The 18769-nt window shown below is 42.2% G+C and overlaps 1 pseudogene; it reads right to left on the reverse strand.

Moving 5' to 3' along the window:
* Positions 1-17875: 17875 nt before the first annotated feature.
* On the reverse strand, positions 17876-18198 carry LOC147000925 (NADH dehydrogenase [ubiquinone] 1 beta subcomplex subunit 2, mitochondrial pseudogene; annotated as a pseudogene).
* Positions 18199-18769: the final 571 nt, after the last annotated feature.

The following is an 18769-nucleotide window of genomic DNA, read 5'->3' on the forward strand; positions in this document are numbered from 1 at the left end:
AGATGATTAAAACAAACAACAACAACGACAACAACAAAAACCAGACAAATGTCAAGAAAACAAACAACCCAATTAAAATGAGCCATAGAACTAGACAGAAAGTTATCAGAAGATGAAATACTAATATCCAAGAAACTTTTTTTTAAGTGTTCAGTGTTCTACACCACAGGAGAAATATAAGTTAAAACTATTTTAAGATTTCATCTTATCCCAGACTGGCCAATTAAAAAAATATTGCCACAAATGTTGGTCCATGCCTTTGGGGAAAGGGGAACAGTTGTTAAAGAAAAAAAAGAGTATAACTTTTTTCTTTTTTTTCAAAAGATTTATTTATTTATTCTATCTATGTGAGTACACTGTAGCTGTACAGACAGTTGTGAGACTTCATGTGGTTGTTGGGAATTGAATTTAGGACCTCTGCTTGCTCTGGTCAGCCCAGCTCGCTCCAGTCAACTGCTCAACTCTGCTCGCTCAGTCCCTGCTTGCTCTGGCCCAAAGATTTATTTATTATTATACCTAAGTATGCTGTAGCTGACTTCAGAAGCACCAGAAGAGGGCGTCAGATCTCATTACAGGTGGTTGTGAGCCACCATGTGGCTGCTAGAATTTGAACTCAGGACCTTCAGAAGAGTAGTCAGTGCTTTTATCTGATGAGCTATCTCACCAGCCCAAGAGTATGACTTTCAGCCGGGCGTGGTGGCGCACGCCTTTAATCCCAGCACTCGGGAGGCAGAGGCAGGCGGATTTCTGAGTTCGAGGCCAGCCTGGTCTACAAAGTGAGTTCCAGGACAGCCAGGGCTATACAAAGAAACCCTGTCTCGAAAAACCAAAAAAAAAAAAAAAAGAGTATGACTTTCAAAGGTAAATGGATGGAGCTTGAAACAATAATTTTGCATGGAGTAACATATATCATGAGATGAATGTTTTCATTCATGTGTGAATGTTGACTTTGATTTTCCATATATATGTTTCACTTGGAATATCTACAGAATTCTGGAAACTGTAAGGGTTCCTTTGAGGAAGGCTATCAAATAGGGTAAAAGCATCAGTGATATAAAGGTTTAAAGGGGATAATGGAACAGGAAGAGTTAAATTGGGCAGTAGCTGAGAGAGCACAGTAGAACAGGGAAATAGATGGAAAGATCAATAATGATACAGACACTTGAAAAAGTTGTACAAGAACCAACTATAGTAGAAGCTTTACATACACACATGCATAGCGTTAAAATGGATTTACTCTATAACAAGGAGACAATGTTCCCACTAGATATCACAGGCTAATAAAAATTCCAGTGTTGGTAATGGGTTATTGTCATTTTATAGTCTGCTGGGGATGCCCAGGTACCACTGACACACTGCCAGGAGAGAAAGTCCGGCAACAGAGGTCTGCAGTCTACCTTTCATCTCAGGGCATCTGTACACAAGGCAGGAAGGAGAAGGCAGAGCCCTGGAGGAACAGGACCTGGCCTTGTTGGGAGCTAGTACCAGAGGAACTGGAGGAGAGAAAGCCTTTTTAGAGAATCTTAGGTGTAACTCTTTTAGGTGAAGGCCTTCCCAATGGCGGTCTTTAATGAAGCAACTCTCTGAGATGATCTTTGCTTGTTCACATTGCTCTATTTGGTGGTGGATGTAAATGCATACACTTCATTCAGGGTGAACCAGAGATTATACACCTCTTACGGGAAAGAATACCCAGGAAGGTAAGGCCACTGGCTGAAGGCTCAAGGCTATCTAGATATCTAGCATAGAGAACTCCAGGTATTGTGCTACACGACTGAATGCCCATCATCCTCTCGGTAGTTTTGTGGTTAAGTGTTCCAGAGCAGGTACAGAGTCAGGTAGGTATTGGCTGGATTCCTGCTGTTCTCAAATCTCTGAGATTCCAATGTCTGAGCTCACTTAACCTTCCCAGTACTTATGCTTGTCCGGTAGTGCAGTCCCACGTGCCCTACAGGTGGTTTGTTTGTTTGTTGTTTTTTTGGTTTGTTTTCTTTTTTTGGAGTTTTTGGTAGTAAAGTCTTAGAGACCTGCAAATATTAAAGGCTGTCACCAATGCTATTGGAGCTCCCAAGAGTCCAGGTTAGTTGACATTGTTGGTCTTCCTATGGGGTTGTTGTCCCTTCCAGCTCCTTCAGTCCTTCCCCTAACTCTTCCATAGGGGTCCCCAACCTCAGTTCAGTGCTTGGCTGTAAGGGTCTGTGTCTGCCTCAGTCAGCTGCTTGAGGACAAGCCATACTAGGCTCCTATTTGCAAGCACAACATAGCATCAATAATAGTGTCAGGGTTTGGTCTCTGCCCATGGGATGAATCCCAAAGTTGACAGTCACTGGATAGCCATTCCTTCAGTCTCTGATCCATTTTTGTCCCTGCATATCTTTTAGAAGGAACAATTCTGGGTCGAAAAATTTTAAAGGTGGGTTTGTGTCCCTATCACATTGGGTAGCAGGTGACTAGTAGCTGCAGTTTGCCTGACCCCAGTGTGCAGTCACAGAAAAAAAAATATCAAATTTTGTGTCCTAAAATCTCTCTTTAGTTGTTAATATCGTTGACACTGTTTGGTCTGTGGGTCAGATTGTTCACTCTGCTGCTATTTGATACCAGGAGGAAGAAGAGGAAATTCCTGCTGACTGCTGGAAGACAGAGGGTAGGTTAATGGAGGACAGGAACAAGTTCTACTGGAAAAAAAGAAATCTCTGTGGATCTAGAAAAACGTATGCTTTTGGACTCGAATCCTTGGCTTAGAACCGCAAGGTCTTCTCATGTCACTCAAGATCCACTGACCAATCAGGGCCTCCAGGAGGGCCCACCAGTTGGAAGAGGAGGCGGTTAATCTGGTTCGGCACCATTGCTGGGCAGGTTTGGGTGGTTGGCTGGTTGGTGTTGAAAGATCCTGACAGAATGTAAAAGGTCACAGAAGCCCTGAAATTGACAAAATAGATTTCATTGTTAGTAGAACTAGCTTCACTGAATTAGAAAAATAGAGGCGCACAATGCTCTGGCCGCTCCTCGAACCTGTGTGTCTGCCAATGTTCTGACTGTTCCTTGAACTCAGGTGTGTGCCCACTGCTGCACCTCACTTCCAGGTGTTTGTGATATTGGTTGCTATATTGGTTGCTGGGATAGAGTAGGAAAATCTCCCCAGCAACCACAGTCAGGGCCAATCTGGAGTTGCTGCACCTTCATTAGATTCCTTCCTTGTTTTCCTCCCATACCCATTTCTTGAGGAATCAATCATTTTAGAATAGACATTGTTTAGATCTGGAAATCCCCTACTCCCCCCCTTCTCTTTTCCCCCTTAAGGACCTATAAAAACTGGGACCCCTTTTCCCTCAGGGTCGACTCCTCTACCCCTGCATGGGATACCAGTCATCCCCAGAGCTCTGGCTTTCCCTGAATAAAGCCTCGTGTGGTTTGCATCAAGCTTGGTCTCTTGTGAGTTCTTGGAGGTCTGCTATTATACCCGAGGCCTGAGCGAGGGACTCCTCAGGGAGTCTTTCAGTGTGACCTGTTCTGGGTGCTGCTGTTGGGTGCTCTGAGGGGAACTCAGGAGAGCTACTAAGTTGTGACATGGTGATCATGTGACCACCGTGCCTAGACAGAAGGGTTATGGGTACTCCCAGGGGCTTGGTGGGAACAGGGTTTCAGATGTGGCCACCTTTGACGTTCCTAGGTGTCCTAGATGTGAGACCCAGACGTAAAGCGTTTCTCCCTGAAAGGTAAAGCCCCTAAAACATTCCCCCAATCTTGTTTTCCCTGATCTCTAAAAATACAGCCAGATAAAAGCTCTTTGTTCTCTATAGCCAGCAAAAAGCTTTTGTGTTTCTGTGCCTTACAGCCAGAGATGCGATAATTGTAAAAAGACCTAGCCAGGCACTTGCTTGTCTCCCTGTGCCAAGGACACAGAGATAGATTCCACAGAGAAGAGCTGTAGCCAAACTCCTCCCAACTCCTCCTAATTTCTCACTTTTCCTTTAAAAGCCCCCTACTGTTACTGCTCAGGGTCGAACTCCCCTGCCCTGTGCAGCGAAAGGAGTTCATCCTCAGCTAGCTGACAATAAAGCCTCTTGCATTTTGCATCAGGTGTGGTTTTCTCTCGAGTTATTGGGGTGCTGGCCAGCTCATCACGGGACTTGAGCAGAGGTCTCCCCAGTTTCAGGGGTCTTACATAGCCACTCCATGAATCCTACTGTAGCAGCTAAATAACTTCAGTATGGGACCTGCGTCTGCTGTGCAAAGGCTTGTGTGTAGAGACATCCTAGTGGGATGTCAGATTCTGAGTCCTAGTCTCTCTGGTATCTTTTAGAAGTTCTACCCTTGGCATTTAACATGGACATGTAAGATCCATTTGGAGTTAATTTTGTGGAGGTTGTAAACAGAATCTCATGTGCAGAGTAGCACTTCAATACTAAGCTGTGATATAAAGAGTAGAATGAATAGATGGTGTAAATATTTACCAATGCTTAGGAGATAGTAAGTCATGCCAAGTAGAATTTACAGTAGGAAGGACTGACTAAAACACCCCACAGATTTCTATGCTAAGTAGGCCTGTTAGAGATTAGGATGTTAGGATACAAATGTTTGTTCACCAGGATTGTCCAGAAATATGGCTGTAGACCATAACAGAGGAGACAACCCTGATTTACAATTAGCCACTAGGCCCATCCCCAGATCAAAAGCAGCCTTCTAACAAGTTGCTCAATAGGGCATTACAGGGTCACATCCTACACTAAGATGTAGTGTGCCATAAAGGGCCACTTTTCTTGTTTAGAAAAGCATAGTTCTGCCACAGAGGTGAGACACCATTTAAAAAGGAACTACACAGCTGTACTGAGGACTGGACTGATCCAGTAAGGCTTTTCCTGAGGTGCTCATGTATGGAGAATGATATAGCTTCCTTCTCAAACTGAGCAACATGCTTGACAGGACTAGTCACAGTCTGGGACCTAAGTCTTGGGAGCTTTTCCTAAGGCCATGAGGTATTGATAGGGAAACAGCTCCTCTAAGACAGGTAGATGCTTGGGAGAGCTGGTAGTTCTCTAAGACAGGTAGATGCTTGGGAGAGCTGGTAGTTCTCTAAGACAGATATGTGCTTGGGAGAGCCGGTAGTGTTCTGGGGCAAGGGCTTTTGGAGAGGGATTGCATCAGATCCTAAGACCCCCGCCCCAACACTTCCTACTACATGAGGCTGTTGTTATCAGTCCCATGGCTACTGCAGGCTTGGTCAGTAATGTTGTTGAGCTAACCTGTGTTGCCCTGTACAGCACTGTTTGAATAGACTCCTCTTGATTTTCTTCCATTGTATGATAGTTTCTGCTGACTTCAAGGAAGTCTCCCATGTCCATTCACCCCCTGTACGTAATAGATAATCTGCTTTTCTTAAACATACTTAGCATAAGACATAGCATGTGCAATACTTCTGCTTTATACTTTCAACGTTCCACTTTTCCTATCTTTCACATCCTCTGAGCCCTTCCGCTTAGGACTGTCAATGAAGAAAGACCTGCTGTTTCAGGAAACTGGTGTACTTAAGAAATAATTCTGGAATATCTTTGCCATGTAAAATACCTATCTGCCTAAGTGGTTAGACGAGCAGTCTCTAGTCCATACTTGAATTGTTCACAATATAACCTGGTGTATAAACCTAAAAGAGACTTAAGGATTATGGTATATGTGGAATGCAAAATCTCTTCTAGCCCGGCTCTTCTTTTAGCATTTAGCACAGCTAAATGGATACCCAATATTTTTATAGAGATTTTACTTAAGTTTTTAATTGTGTGTTGAGTGATTTCTTCCAGGAAAGACATATTAATTCTAGCACAGCTCCATCTTCAACCTTTTAGAAAAATGTTTCTGAGAGAAGCTATGTTGAGTCAGAGGGCCCTAATTCCAGTCTGTTTCTCCCCAGGGCAATGGCCTTACTTTGCTTTTGATTAAACTTACTAAATCTTTTTTTTTTTTTTTTTTTTTTGAGACAGGGTTTCTCTGTATAGCCCTGGCTGTCCTGGAACTCACTTTGTAGACCAGGCTGGCCTCGAACTCAGAAATCCTTCTGCCTCTGCCTCAACTTAGAGCCTGTACCAGTCAGTGGTCTAGGACCTGGGACCTTTCCCTAGGGCCTTGAGGTGTGTATTAAAAAACAAAACAAAACAAAACAAAAAAAACAACAACAATGTAATCAATTGTTTATTGAGTCAAGAGGAAAAGGATATGCATGAGGGGCATAGCTTCTGCATTCTGACCAGAATAGGAAGAAGTTTATTGTGTAGACTAATGGGGGAAACAGGGTGGGTAATCAGCTGCTGGAGTTGCCATAATGAAAGTGCCTGATGCTGTCATGGAGGTAATTTTATAATTTTCAGTGTGTCTTAATTCATGTTGGGTAAATGAAGGCAGACTAGATCGGTGGATGTATGATTTGTGATGTCAGTTAAGCCAGTGAATACTCAAATTGCAGTTAGGTTACTACTGTCCTATGAGATATGTGCAATCCTCATTGACATAATTAAGTCAGCTCAGATATTTAAAACACAGGCCTTCATTGGCTGTAGTTGTGTGTGTGTCAAGTTACAGGTCTCAGCAGCCAACAATCCACATAGAGGCAAGGTCAAACAATATTTCATAAATGCTATTCCTTCTACCAGGAAATGGGCTGCACTTTTTCAAACTCGGTTTATTTCTCTAGCATTAGATGTTCTATCTTTGGAATTCTGGTATATAGTAAAGACCAGCTGAGATATACAGGCATTACTGTATTCTTCAACTTGCCATTGGTACACACTCTTTGTTTTACTACTTGCACCACATTCTGCGAGCCATTCTTATCTCTCCACTTTCTGCATGCTTAGAGAGATCCATGCTCTGAGTTCTGTTCATCTGGAAAACCTTTACTAATACAGATATGTTTTTTCACCTTCTCACTGAGGAAGATGTACTGGCTAACAATAGTGCTCCATAGTGATTGGCATCCATCCCCTGCTTTTCCCCCAGGGTTGTTTGGAGTCTCATATGTGGCAGTTGAATATCAGCTGCAGTTTTCCTGACGTCAATGTAAAATCAGAGAAACAAATATCACATTTGTGTCCTAAAATCTCTCTTTAATTGTTAACATCCTTGGAACCTATAGTTCACTCTGCTCCAACTACTGTGCAAGATACTTGATTACTCTGAGGAGGAACAGAAGGAGGAGGAGGAGGAGAAAGCAGAGGATATAGAAATTCCTGCTGAGTGCTGGAAGACAGAACGTTAGACTTTGGAGGACAAGCAAAAGTGATATGGAAACAAAGTCTTGCAGATCTGAAAAGGGTCAGCTCCTGGATTAGAGACCTAGGCCAGGAAGCCTTGTGCTGTGTGCCTTCAGGGCACTCTAACCCTAAGGGAGGTGGTCATGTCAAGATTCACTAGCCAATCAGGGCCTCCGGCCAGGCTCACCAGTAGATATAGAGGAGTGTTCTGGGTGCCTTGATTCCCTGCTCTCTGTTCCTCTCCGTGGCTGAGCAGGCTTGAAAGATTGGTCCAATGTGTTTTGCTCTCTGCTGCCAGGGGCCTTAGGGAATTGCCAGCGATCTACAACCTGGCAACATGGTGAGCATGTGACCACTGCCCTTAACTGGAAGGAGCAGGGGTCTAAGCAGCTGGAGTCGGGGTGATGGGATGCAGGGGACCGGCCCTGGCCATTCTTGGTTCCTCTTGAGGCAGCGGAGGGGGAAGAGTGTCTGAGGTGACAAGACTTGGTCTTCAGAGATATTTAGGGTTGCTGTTTAGTATTAAGACATTTGCCTATCTTAAGTCTCAGTTGATTGGCAGCTGAAGCTGACCTGCCCGAGTTCCTCTGAGGCACGGCTGGACACTGCTATCTCTGGTATTTAGAGCCTCCTCTTAAAAAGACAGGGGATTAATTGAGTAGCCTTTGTTCTATCTCCACAGAAACTGGGCTGCTCTAACTTCCAGCTGCTAGTTGAAGTAACAGGAAGAAAACTGGGAAAACTTTAATCTTTATTAAAGACATGTTTAAAAGTGTACCAGTTTCCAAGTTCTTCTAAACAGTTTCCTATGAAAGTTCTCCAAGGAAAGGGAGTGGGTGATTAAGTAAAGGAGTCATTGCTAGAGCCTTTCCCTCTTGTCCAGATGCCTCTTGCTTGCTAAGCTTGGGGGAAGTTTGGAGCAATAAACTTCTCTTAAACCAGAAGAGAGCCACCCTCATAGAAGGAAAGGCTTTTACACAAGCAAATATGGATAAACTCACATAAATTCATAATACAAATTCATATACTTTTGGGAGGTTAGTTTGATCCAATGTTGTTGAATTTCCAACTAGAGGGGACTCCTTTGCAGATGTGTCCAATCCACTTGCACAGTTACTTCAGCTCAGAGTGTTGAGAAGCTGTGTGTTAGGTTACATCTCTCGGCAGCAAACATTGCACATAGGGGTGAGATCAGATTGTATCTTCTTATGCCGTTCTCTCTGCCAGGGAATGGCCTGCAGTTTTTCAAAATATGTAGAGATATGTGGGTTTTTTTTTTTTAATGATGTTTTTCTTTTTAAAGAGTCAATACTTTTCACATTTCAAATTTTATTTCTTTTATAAATTATTTTATTGGTTATTTTATTTATGTACATTTCACATGTTATCCTCTTTCTGCTTTCCCCTCTGCAAGCCCCCTATCCCATTCTCCTTACCCACTGTTTCTATGAGGGAGCTCTCCCATCCACCCACCCACACCTGCCTCACTGCTCTAGCATTCCCCTACCTTGGGGCAGAATCTCCTCAGGACCAAGGGCCTCCCCTCCCATTGATTCCAGATAAGGCCATCCTCTACTACTTAAGCAGCTGGAGCCATGGGTACACTCCCTGTGTACTGTATGGTTGGTGGTTTAGTCCCTGGGAGCTCTGGGGGGAGGGTTGGTTGGTTGATAATGTTCTTCTTCCTAAGGGGTTTCAATCCCCTTCAGCTTCTTCTTCTTCTTCTTCTTCTTCTTTTTTTTTTTTTTTTGAGACAGAGTTTCTCTGTGTAGCCCTGGCTGTCCTGGAACTCAGAAATCTGCCTGCCTCTGCCTCCCAAGTGCTGGGATTAAAGGCGTGCGCCACCACCGCCCAGCCCCTTCAGCTTCTTGAGTCCTTTCCAATCAGAAGAATAGGAGGGTTCTTCGAGTACTTTCTGCCACACTGGAGGTTCAGCTCTGTGGTGAGCCTGTGACAGCTGCCTCTAACCTGAAAGAGCAGGGGCATAAGCAGTTGAAGCTGGGAAACTGGGCACTTCCCTTGGCTGGGTGGGAATCAGTGGCCAGATGCAACCACTTTTCGGTTCCTTGTGGTCCTAGCCACTTTGATGAACTTCAATGTGGCATCTGAATAACTTCATTATGGGAGCTACATCTGCAATGAAAGACCCACAACGTAAGGACTCCCCCACATTCTGACTCAGGAGAGGCGACGCCCCAAATCACACAAGAAACGGTCTTGCTGCAAATTGCAAGAGGATTTTTATTCAAGAGCGCTCTCGGGCCCATGGTCATACACCACGCAGGGGTAGAGGACCATGGCGCCCCGAGTAGCTGAGTAAGGGGGTATTTAAAGGAAGAAACCACAACTCAAGGAGGTGGGGAGGGCATTGTTGGAAAATACCAAAAATACCAGTTAAGAGTCACAAGGAAGTATAAAGTCACAAGTGTCAGGTTATCTCTCAAGACAGTTTCTAAGAGCCCCTAACAATCTAAGAGCCCCTAAAGATAGCACATTTGCATTGTAGGTTCCAGTAATGGTCAGGGTGCCATTCTTTGAATGAACACTCTTTGAACCCAGGAAGCGGGTGGGTGGAGGAAGGAATGTTGCTATCTGTTTTATGACCAGCACCTGGAGCACTAAGCCACAAAAGCCACACTCCCAAGCCTGGGCCCAAAAGCCTCGAATTTTGTTACTTCTTCAGCACATAGCACTTGGTCTTGTGTGTAGAAATATCCTTGGTAGGCTGCCAAGTTCAGAGATGCCTAGATTCTCTGGTATGTTCTAGAAGTTGTGCCCTTGACATTTAAGATTAAATGTAAGATTCCTTTAAAGTTAATTTTGTGGAGGTTTTAAACACCTTGTCATGTGCTGAGTAACACTCTGATATTAAGCTGTGATAATAAAGAGTAGAACCTATGATGTAAAGGATTTTCCAATGCTTAGGAAATAGTAAGTCACACCTAGAAGAATTTAACTGAGGGAGGGACTGCCTCTAAAACACCCACAAGTAAGTAGCAATGGTAACCGAGCATCTTAGAGATTAGGATGCTGGGGTACACAGGGTTGTTCATCAGGATTGTCAGGAAATATGACTCCAGGTCATAACAAAGGAGACAACCCTGACTAATAAACAGCCACTAGGCCCATCCCCAGACCAAAGACCAGCCCTTTAACAAGCTGCTCTATGGAGCATTTTAGGGTCTTAACCAACAGAAAGGCCTGGTGTGCCATGAAGGACCCCTTTTTTCTTGAGAAAAGCTTTGTTCTGTCACATGGGCAAGACATCTAGTGACACCATTTGAAAAGGAAAAACACTGTTGTGGTGAGGACTGTCCTGATCAAGCAAGGCTTTTACCGAGACCTTCATGGGTAGAGAATTACTTGGCTCCTTCTCAAACCCAGCCACAACTTAGAGCCTGTACCAGTCTGTGGTCTAGGACCTGGGACCTTTCCCTAGGGCCTTGAGGTGTGTATTAAAAAACAAAAACAAAAACAAACAAACAAACAAACAAAAAACTCAGCCTCTTATCTAAAACCAGTCATATGCTTGGAAGAGCTGGTAATGGTCTGGGTCCAGATCCTTTGGAGAGGGGATGTCTCTCATCCTGAGATTTCAACAGTTCCTACCACATTGGACAGATATAACTTCCAAACCACTGTAGGCATGGTCAGTAATGTTGGTGAGAGTACCCTGTTCTCAATGAACAGCGTTGCTTGATTAGATCCCTCTTTAGTTTGTCCCATTGTGAGTTAGTTTCTGCTGACTTCTTTCTGTTTTCCCCCTGTAGGTAGGTAGTATACAAGCTGCTATTCTTCAGAAGCTGCCTTATTTAGCAGAAGCCTTACCTCCTGGTCAAGCGCCCCAGCTTTTATATTTTCTACCTCCAACTTTTTCTATAGTTTGTACCCTCTGGGACCTTACACTTAGGACTCTGTCACTAAAGAATGGCCGACTGTTTTAGGGTATTGGTGTACTTAAGAAATATTTGCTGAAATATATTTGTTATGCAGATCTCCCAATGGCCAAGTGGCTAAACCAAGTAGTCTCTACTCCATCCTTAAGTTGTTTACAATATAACCTACGGTGTCAACCTAAAAAAGACATAAGGAAGAGAGCATATATGGGATGCAAAATCTCTTCTAGCCTGGCTCCTCCTTTTGCATTAACCAGCTAGATGGTATTGTTACAGAGATTTGTTTTTTCCTAATTAGAATTTTCATTGTGTGTTGTCTGATTTCCTCCCTGGGAAGACATGTTAATTCTAGAACAGCTGTATTTTCAGCTCTTTAGAAAAATGTTTCTGACACAACTTTTTTGTGCCCTCAGGGGCACTGGCACTGATCGAAGCCTGTTGCTCCCCTGGGCAATGACCTTGATTTCCTCTTGATTAAAGTTTCTAAATTATTAAGTTAAAGGGAAGTAGCACAACAGAGATTTAAAGTTACCCTTTTGAGTCATGGAATGAAATGTGCATTGCAGAAACAGGGAAAGGATTTGCACGTGTAGCATGGCTTCTGCCCTCAGACTGGAACAGGAGGAACAGTATCCTGTGTACAGTGCAGAGTGAAACAGAGTAGGCAATAGCTACATCGGAAACTAACTAAAGTTTAAGGCACTCAGCTGCACTTCTTCACCATTATGAAGAAGGACCCGATTGACCCAGGGTGGGTGATTTTGTAATTTCCCAACAAGTGTTCATTTATCCATTTTAATATAAACACACAAGATTGGTGGGTGTACAATTTGGAGAGATTACGTTGATCCAATGAATATTGAATTGACAGAGTACTTTCCTTTGTGGATATGTGCGGTCGTCATTGACATAGTTATTCAGCTCAGATATTTGAGACAGCCCATTCATTGGCTGCAGCTGTGTGTGTGTCAGGTTACATGACTCAGCAGTCCTTAAAGGGGCAAGATGAAAAAGTATCTTATTAATGCTATTTCCTCCCCTCCGCCTTTTTCTTTTCTTTTCTTTTTTTTTTTTTTTTTTTTTTGGTTTTTTGAGACAGGGTTTCTCTGTGTAGCCCTGGCTGTCCTGGAACTCACTTTGTAGACCAGGCTGGCCTCGAACTCAGAAATCCACCTGCCTCTGCCTCCCGAGTGCTGGGATTAAAGACGTGCGCCACCACGCCCGGCTCCTCCGACTTTTTCAAAGTCAAGATAACTATGCATTTTTTGCAATTATATTTATGTTCCCCCAAAGTCCATTGTTGGCATTACCTTTTAAATTTTATTTTTAAAAGAATCACAGCTTAATCCCTTGTTTCAATTTTCCCATGTTTCCCAAACATGATTTCAATGATTCCAAATCATGAAAATGATTTCAATTCATTTTCCAGACGTCTTTGGTTTTTTGCCTCTGTTCATAGCAATATCTTCTGTAGCGCAGGCTTGCCCTATCCTACATAATTGAGAATTACTTTGAACCCTCAGTCTTGACTCTGCCACAGAGGTCCTGGAAGATAGTTCTACAACACCTTCTAGGCTGTGCCCTGACTGGCCATTGAGAAGGAAAAAAAGACCAGTTCATGAGTGTTCTGAAGTTTCTGTCCTTTTGCAGAACCTACTACAATCCTGTGGACTAGCTGGGTGGTCCAAGCTAATGAGGGACATGGGCAGGCCTAGCAGTCAGAAGCACTGGTGGGAGATAGCATGCAGGTTCTTCTAGGATTCTCCTCAGCCACAGCTATTTGCAGCTCTGAGGGAGACCGCAGTCCTACCATGGAGAGGGTGAAGACCACTGACCCCAGACCAGAAAGAGCACATTGTGGAACTATCAGAATCCAATTTGGAACTAGGATGGACTGTGAGCCACACTGTTCTGTTTATACATGTGTTGATCTGGGTAGAGGCACATGGCTTTCTTTCCTCCATGAGATTGAATTCCTTGGGGAGGGTAGGCTCTGCAGTTGTCACCATTGGATGCTGTGGTGCTGATACATGTGTTGATCTGGGTAGAGGCACATGGCTTTCTTTCCTCCTTGAGAGTGAATTCCTTGGGGAGGGTAGGCTCTGCAGTTGTCACCATTGGATGCTGTGGTGCTGATACCATCACTGTCCAGTGTGCACTGTGGGCAAGTAGGGAAACTTGAGGTCTGGTTTCTGGAAGTTCTGAATGTTCTCTTCCACAATCCACTTTCACTGCATAAGTCTTACAAATAGTTTAGAAACTGGTTGAATGGAGGTGCTGATCACCCTTTATCCTTACTTGATTAGAATCCTTTTAACTTTCTACTACCACCAGTCCCAACAGCGTGATTTAGACAAATTCAGTTCCATGGCACAGAGAGAGAGTACCATCTAACTATATTGTAGTTTCTCTAGGATATGATAAATGCTCACCTTTTTAGGTCTTCTGATAATTTACTGTAAGTTCCTGGAGTTTTTGTTGGGTTGGGAACTTCTATGGTGAAACAGTTTTCTGTTTTCTTAGCCTGAAAGGATTGCCTCTCTCATTTCTTGGAAAATCTGTGTTTTCCAGTGTTGGGATTTTTACCACTCATATGACTGATATGGTTAACAAGGTGGTTTGGTGTTTTTAAAACTTTCTCCTATATTATTGTCTCTGTCTTCTAATGTTCTTAAGTTGTCAGCAATTGAGACCCTACAGTCATCTGAGGAAATGACAATTGAGGCCCTCCCATAATCAGAATAGCTGTTTGCTAACTAGTGACCAAGCAAGAGAGCAAGCCAGGAAACAATGTTTGTCCATGAAGTCACTTTTATTTTCTAGCTTGAGTTTCTATCCTAAGTTCCCCAAATAATGGAATGTGGTCTAACAGATCCATGCAAATAGTGACCAATGCCAGAGCATACTTTGTTGCATCAAAGAGCTTCCAGATATGTTGTCTTTAAACACTTGTCTCAACATGGTGTCTTTCCATGGGGAGAGTATGGAGGCATTTGTAGAAGAAGGCCTTCAAGATACAATTCCTTATTGAGATGGGATTTGAGTTTCTATAGATTTAATCCATTTCCTCTCCTGTTTTGGCTGAAACTCATCCTTCAGCTTCCTTCTCATGCTGTCATGCCTTCCCATAAATTACATAAGATACAGTAGAAGCAGTTTCTATTCAGTGCTAAGCTATTTTGTTCACCTAATATTTTTTTAAATTTTGTTTTTATGTTAGAAAATAAAGTTTCTCTATGTAGCCGTGGCTATCCCTAAAATAGGCTGTAGACTATGCAGGCCTTGAACATAGAGATGAAATGATTCTGGCTTCCAGGTGCTGGGAACAAATGTGGGCCAATATACTAGACTTTTTTTCTTTTCTTTTTAATTGACAGATGGGCCTGTAATGTCAGGCATACACTGTTGTGCTGAGCATCACCCACCTCTTGATTTTTGAAATTTCGCAGACATTATCTTTGTATTTCCAAAGATGGGAAGTATTCATGGTATTAATACTGCTGAACCTTTTCAGTTATTGGATGGCCGGTGCTGACCTTCTTTCTACCTGTTGTGTTGTTTTGACTTTATGTTAGCAAGACTCTGAGTCTTTCCCTGTATGCATGAACACATACCCCATGTGCGCCCAGTCCTCACAGTAGACAGAAGATGCCCTGAGACCTCCTGAAACTGGAATAATAGATAGCTGTGAACGCCCTGCTAATACAGGCAATTGAGCTCACTTATTTCCAGGACCAGCAAGAGCTCTTTACTGCTGCGCTATCTCTCTTGCCCTATGTTGTTTACATCTGAGCATTGTTAAATAATATTTTCTTCTGTACAATTGAAACTGTTTAAAAATATATTCCCTTTGGTAACATTTTATTAATGTTACTATTCAAACTGGGACACCTCAGGTTTCTAGAATATGAATATATGTCTTAACTGGATGTATCATTCTCTCTCTCTCTATATATATATATATATTTTTTTTTTTTTGATTTTTTGAGACAGGGTTTCTCTGTATAGCCCTGGTTGTCCTGGAACTCACTTTGTAGACCAGGCTGGCCTCGAACTCAGAAATCCACCTGCCTCTGCCTCCTAAGTGCTGGGATTAAAGGCGTGCGCCACCACACCCGACTTAAAAGATGCATTTTTTAAATTTATTTTATCTGTGTGAGTATATTGTTGCTCTCTTTAGAGAGACCAGAAGAGGGCATTGGATCCCATTACAAATGGTTGTAAGCCACCATATGGTTGCTGGGAATTGAACTCAGAACCTCTGGAAGAGCAGTCAGTGTTCTTAACCACTGAGCCATCTCTCCAGCCCATGTATCATTCTCTTAAGAGTTTAAGTTAAAACCTATGAGTTCTTTCTATCTTTCTGGTTTTGTTCATCGATTCTTTCAGGGGAGACAGTGTCTAAGGTACTATGTACCTCTGGCTATTTTAGAACTCAATGCATACACCACTCTGGCATCTGACTCTATGTGATACTTCTGCCTCTGTCTCCTGACTGCAACATTAAAGGCATGAGCAAATAGACCCTGCATGCTTATTGTTTTTTATACTTAGTAGTTATTCGTACAGTTTCTTTGATGTGGGCTAAGTACTGTTGATGGGTTTGCTTGTCTTCTCTTTATGTGTCTTAATTGGCATTTCTTTTTTTTTTTTTTTTTCCGAGACAGGGTTTCTCTGTGTAGCCCTGGCTGTCCTGGAACTCACTTTGTAGACCAGGCTGGCCTCGAACTCAGAAATCCGCCTGCCTCTGCCTCCCGAGTGCTGGGATTAAAGGCGTGCGCCACCACGCCCGGCTTAATTGGCATTTCTTTAGAAAGTCTATATCCTATTCAAAGGCCTAAGAAATGATAAGGGTGAACCTCATTAAGTGTCCTTCTAAAATGACTTGGTAGTTACAGTAGAACTTTTTGTGTCAGGAAATAAGTGTGCCAGGACCCAGAATCCTATGAATACATTGTCTATGAAGAATACATGCCCAATGTTGTCAATACTGTGCTTTCTTTTTTTCACATGTATGGGATGCTCTAGAATGTAGTGACTTATGAGGATGTTCATGTGAACTTCACTAAGGAAGAATGGTCTTTGCTGGATCCTTTCCAGAAGAAATTCTACAAAGATGTCATGCTAGAGACCTACAGGAACTTCAATGCTATAGGTAAGACTGAATTTCCATTCCGTTTTTAAAATTAGAGAAAATTGTTTCTTTCTTATTGATGCTCTTTCATAATTTCAGTTGAGATGGAAGAAGAATTAGGTGAATAAATCATGCATGACTCTAAGGTTCACTGAAGTTAATAACTTACAGTTTGCATAATTATCAATAATATATCATACATTTTCTATTACTCTATTTTAGGCTTCAGTTGGAAAGAATCAAAATAGTGAAGAACATTATCAAATTTCTAGAAGACATGGAAGGTAATTTATATGTGCAAGCTCCTACAAATATGCTTCTGAAGGAGTTTTAATATGTCCTGGAAGTTTTAAGGAGAAGCAACAGTGTAAATAAGCACATCTTTCAGCGTATTGGGATTGTTACAGTCTAACAGAACCATGTTTCTGAATGTGCAGTATCTGAATTAATCTTGCAAGGCATTCATTAAGAAAGAGGACATGGAAACAATGCCTTAGCTCAGGCATTTGAAACATAGCCCTATTTGAACTACCCTTTAAAGTGGGAATCCATTGAATCTGATATTGCAAAAGGTGTACATGTTGAATGGGTGATAAAACTATGTCCAAAGCTTCTAATGAACAAATAGTCCAGAGTACAACTAGTACTGCCATTGCTATGTTTAGTAAATTGTGCAACTTATCTGTAGTTACATGGATGTTGTGGGGGTAATCTTAATCCTCATAGCACATATAAAGTCAAACTCTGTGAATGCAATGTTCAAACATTTTATTTGTTAGTCTTCCTTTCATATATCATATATATCATAGTGGATCCAAACCATGTATACAAAGGGTATATTGAGGGAAACAATGTACCCTTCTCTCTCCCATAACAATTAGAAGATATGTAGTAGTTTGCAGTTAGAGTAGAATTTTTTAATGTGATACAGTTTACAATTAATTGGTTTTCCGACGTCATTGGCAATACATCAGCAACCTCATTCTGTAGAAAACTCACTTGAGTCCTAGGGATTTGGAGATGCTTCTATTTCTCCTGGTTCACTTTGCAAATTACAAATGTGGTAGGAGACATATGATAGGAAAAACCTTGAGTGCATTCATTGTGATAAAGCTCCCAGTTTTCTTCAAATATGTGAATAAGTTTTTATAGAAAAAGGATGGATAAACTGAGCCATATATTAAATGCTCATCAGTATAATAAATGTGGTAAAGCTTTCATATGTATCGATTATTTTCACAGACATGAAAGGAGTCAGATTGCAGAGAAAACCTTTGAATATACTCAATGTGGTAAAACCTTTGCTTTACATGGTCACAGTCATGGACAAAGGGATGAAAAGATTTATACAGAAAAGAAACCCTATGAAGTGATTCAATGTTTTGAAGCCTTTGCACCTTATACTAGTCTCCAAATACATAAAAGAATACAAACTGGACAGAAAGCCTATGAATGTAATCAATGTGGTAAAGCCTTTGGAAGGAACAACCTTTTTTTTTTTTTTTCTCATTTTTGGCAAGCCACTTTAATTTACTCCTTTAATGAAGTCTGTAATTTCTTGAAATGTCTCACCTTGCTCCTACTTGTTCAGAGAGTTTACAGCGTCAGTCCTCATCATCAGGAGGGATTCCCAGTTCTTCATCTGTCCATTGTGAAGGATCTGGATTTTAAAAATAACCCAGCACAGCATCCGAGTCATGCCAAAATCGCCAAAGAATCCAGAACCACATGAGTGAGCTTAAGAACTCGCCCTGGATCACCTGGGACCGGGTAAACTGTGGAAACTCCCTGTACCGGGGCTGAATTTGTACACCACCGCCAGCATGACGGACTCTACCTTCTCCAGCCTCCCGCACGCGCGCGGAAGCCCTGGGAGCAGGCGGCCTCCAAGGCAACCGAAAGGTACCAGGCGGGTCAGCGCAGACATACTAGCAAGACCACAGTTCCCACCCCTGATGCCAGGAACAATCATCTTAAAATGCATGAAAGATTATATACTAGAGAGAAACCCTATTAAGGTAAAAGATGTAGTAAAGCCTTTACAAATCACAGTCATCTTAAAAAAGCATAAAAGAATTCATACTGGAGAGAAACCCTACAAATGTAATCTATGTGACAAAGCCTTTTCACAGTACAGTATTCTAGAGAAACCGTACAAATGTAATCAATGTGATAAAGCCTTTACAAATCACCACCATCTTAAAAGCCATGGAAGAATCCATACTGGAGAGAAACCATATAAATGTAATCAGTGTGAGAAAGCTTTTCCCCAATATTATAATCTCCAAAATCATAAAAGAACACATACTGGAGAGAAACCCTACACATGTAATCAATGTGGTAAAGCCTTTTCACATTACTCTCATCTCAAAGTGCATTACAGAACACACACTGGAGAGAAATCCTACCAATGTAATCTGTGTGACAAAGCCTTTTCACAGTACAGTGTTCTACAAAAGCATAAAGGATTCATAGTGGAGAGAAACCCTTCAAATGTA

Source organism: Mus caroli, unplaced genomic scaffold (genome assembly GCF_978045245.1).
Source record: "Mus caroli unplaced genomic scaffold, Mus_caroli_1 scaffold_15, whole genome shotgun sequence".
In the NCBI taxonomy this organism is placed as follows: Eukaryota; Metazoa; Chordata; class Mammalia; order Rodentia; family Muridae; genus Mus; species Mus caroli.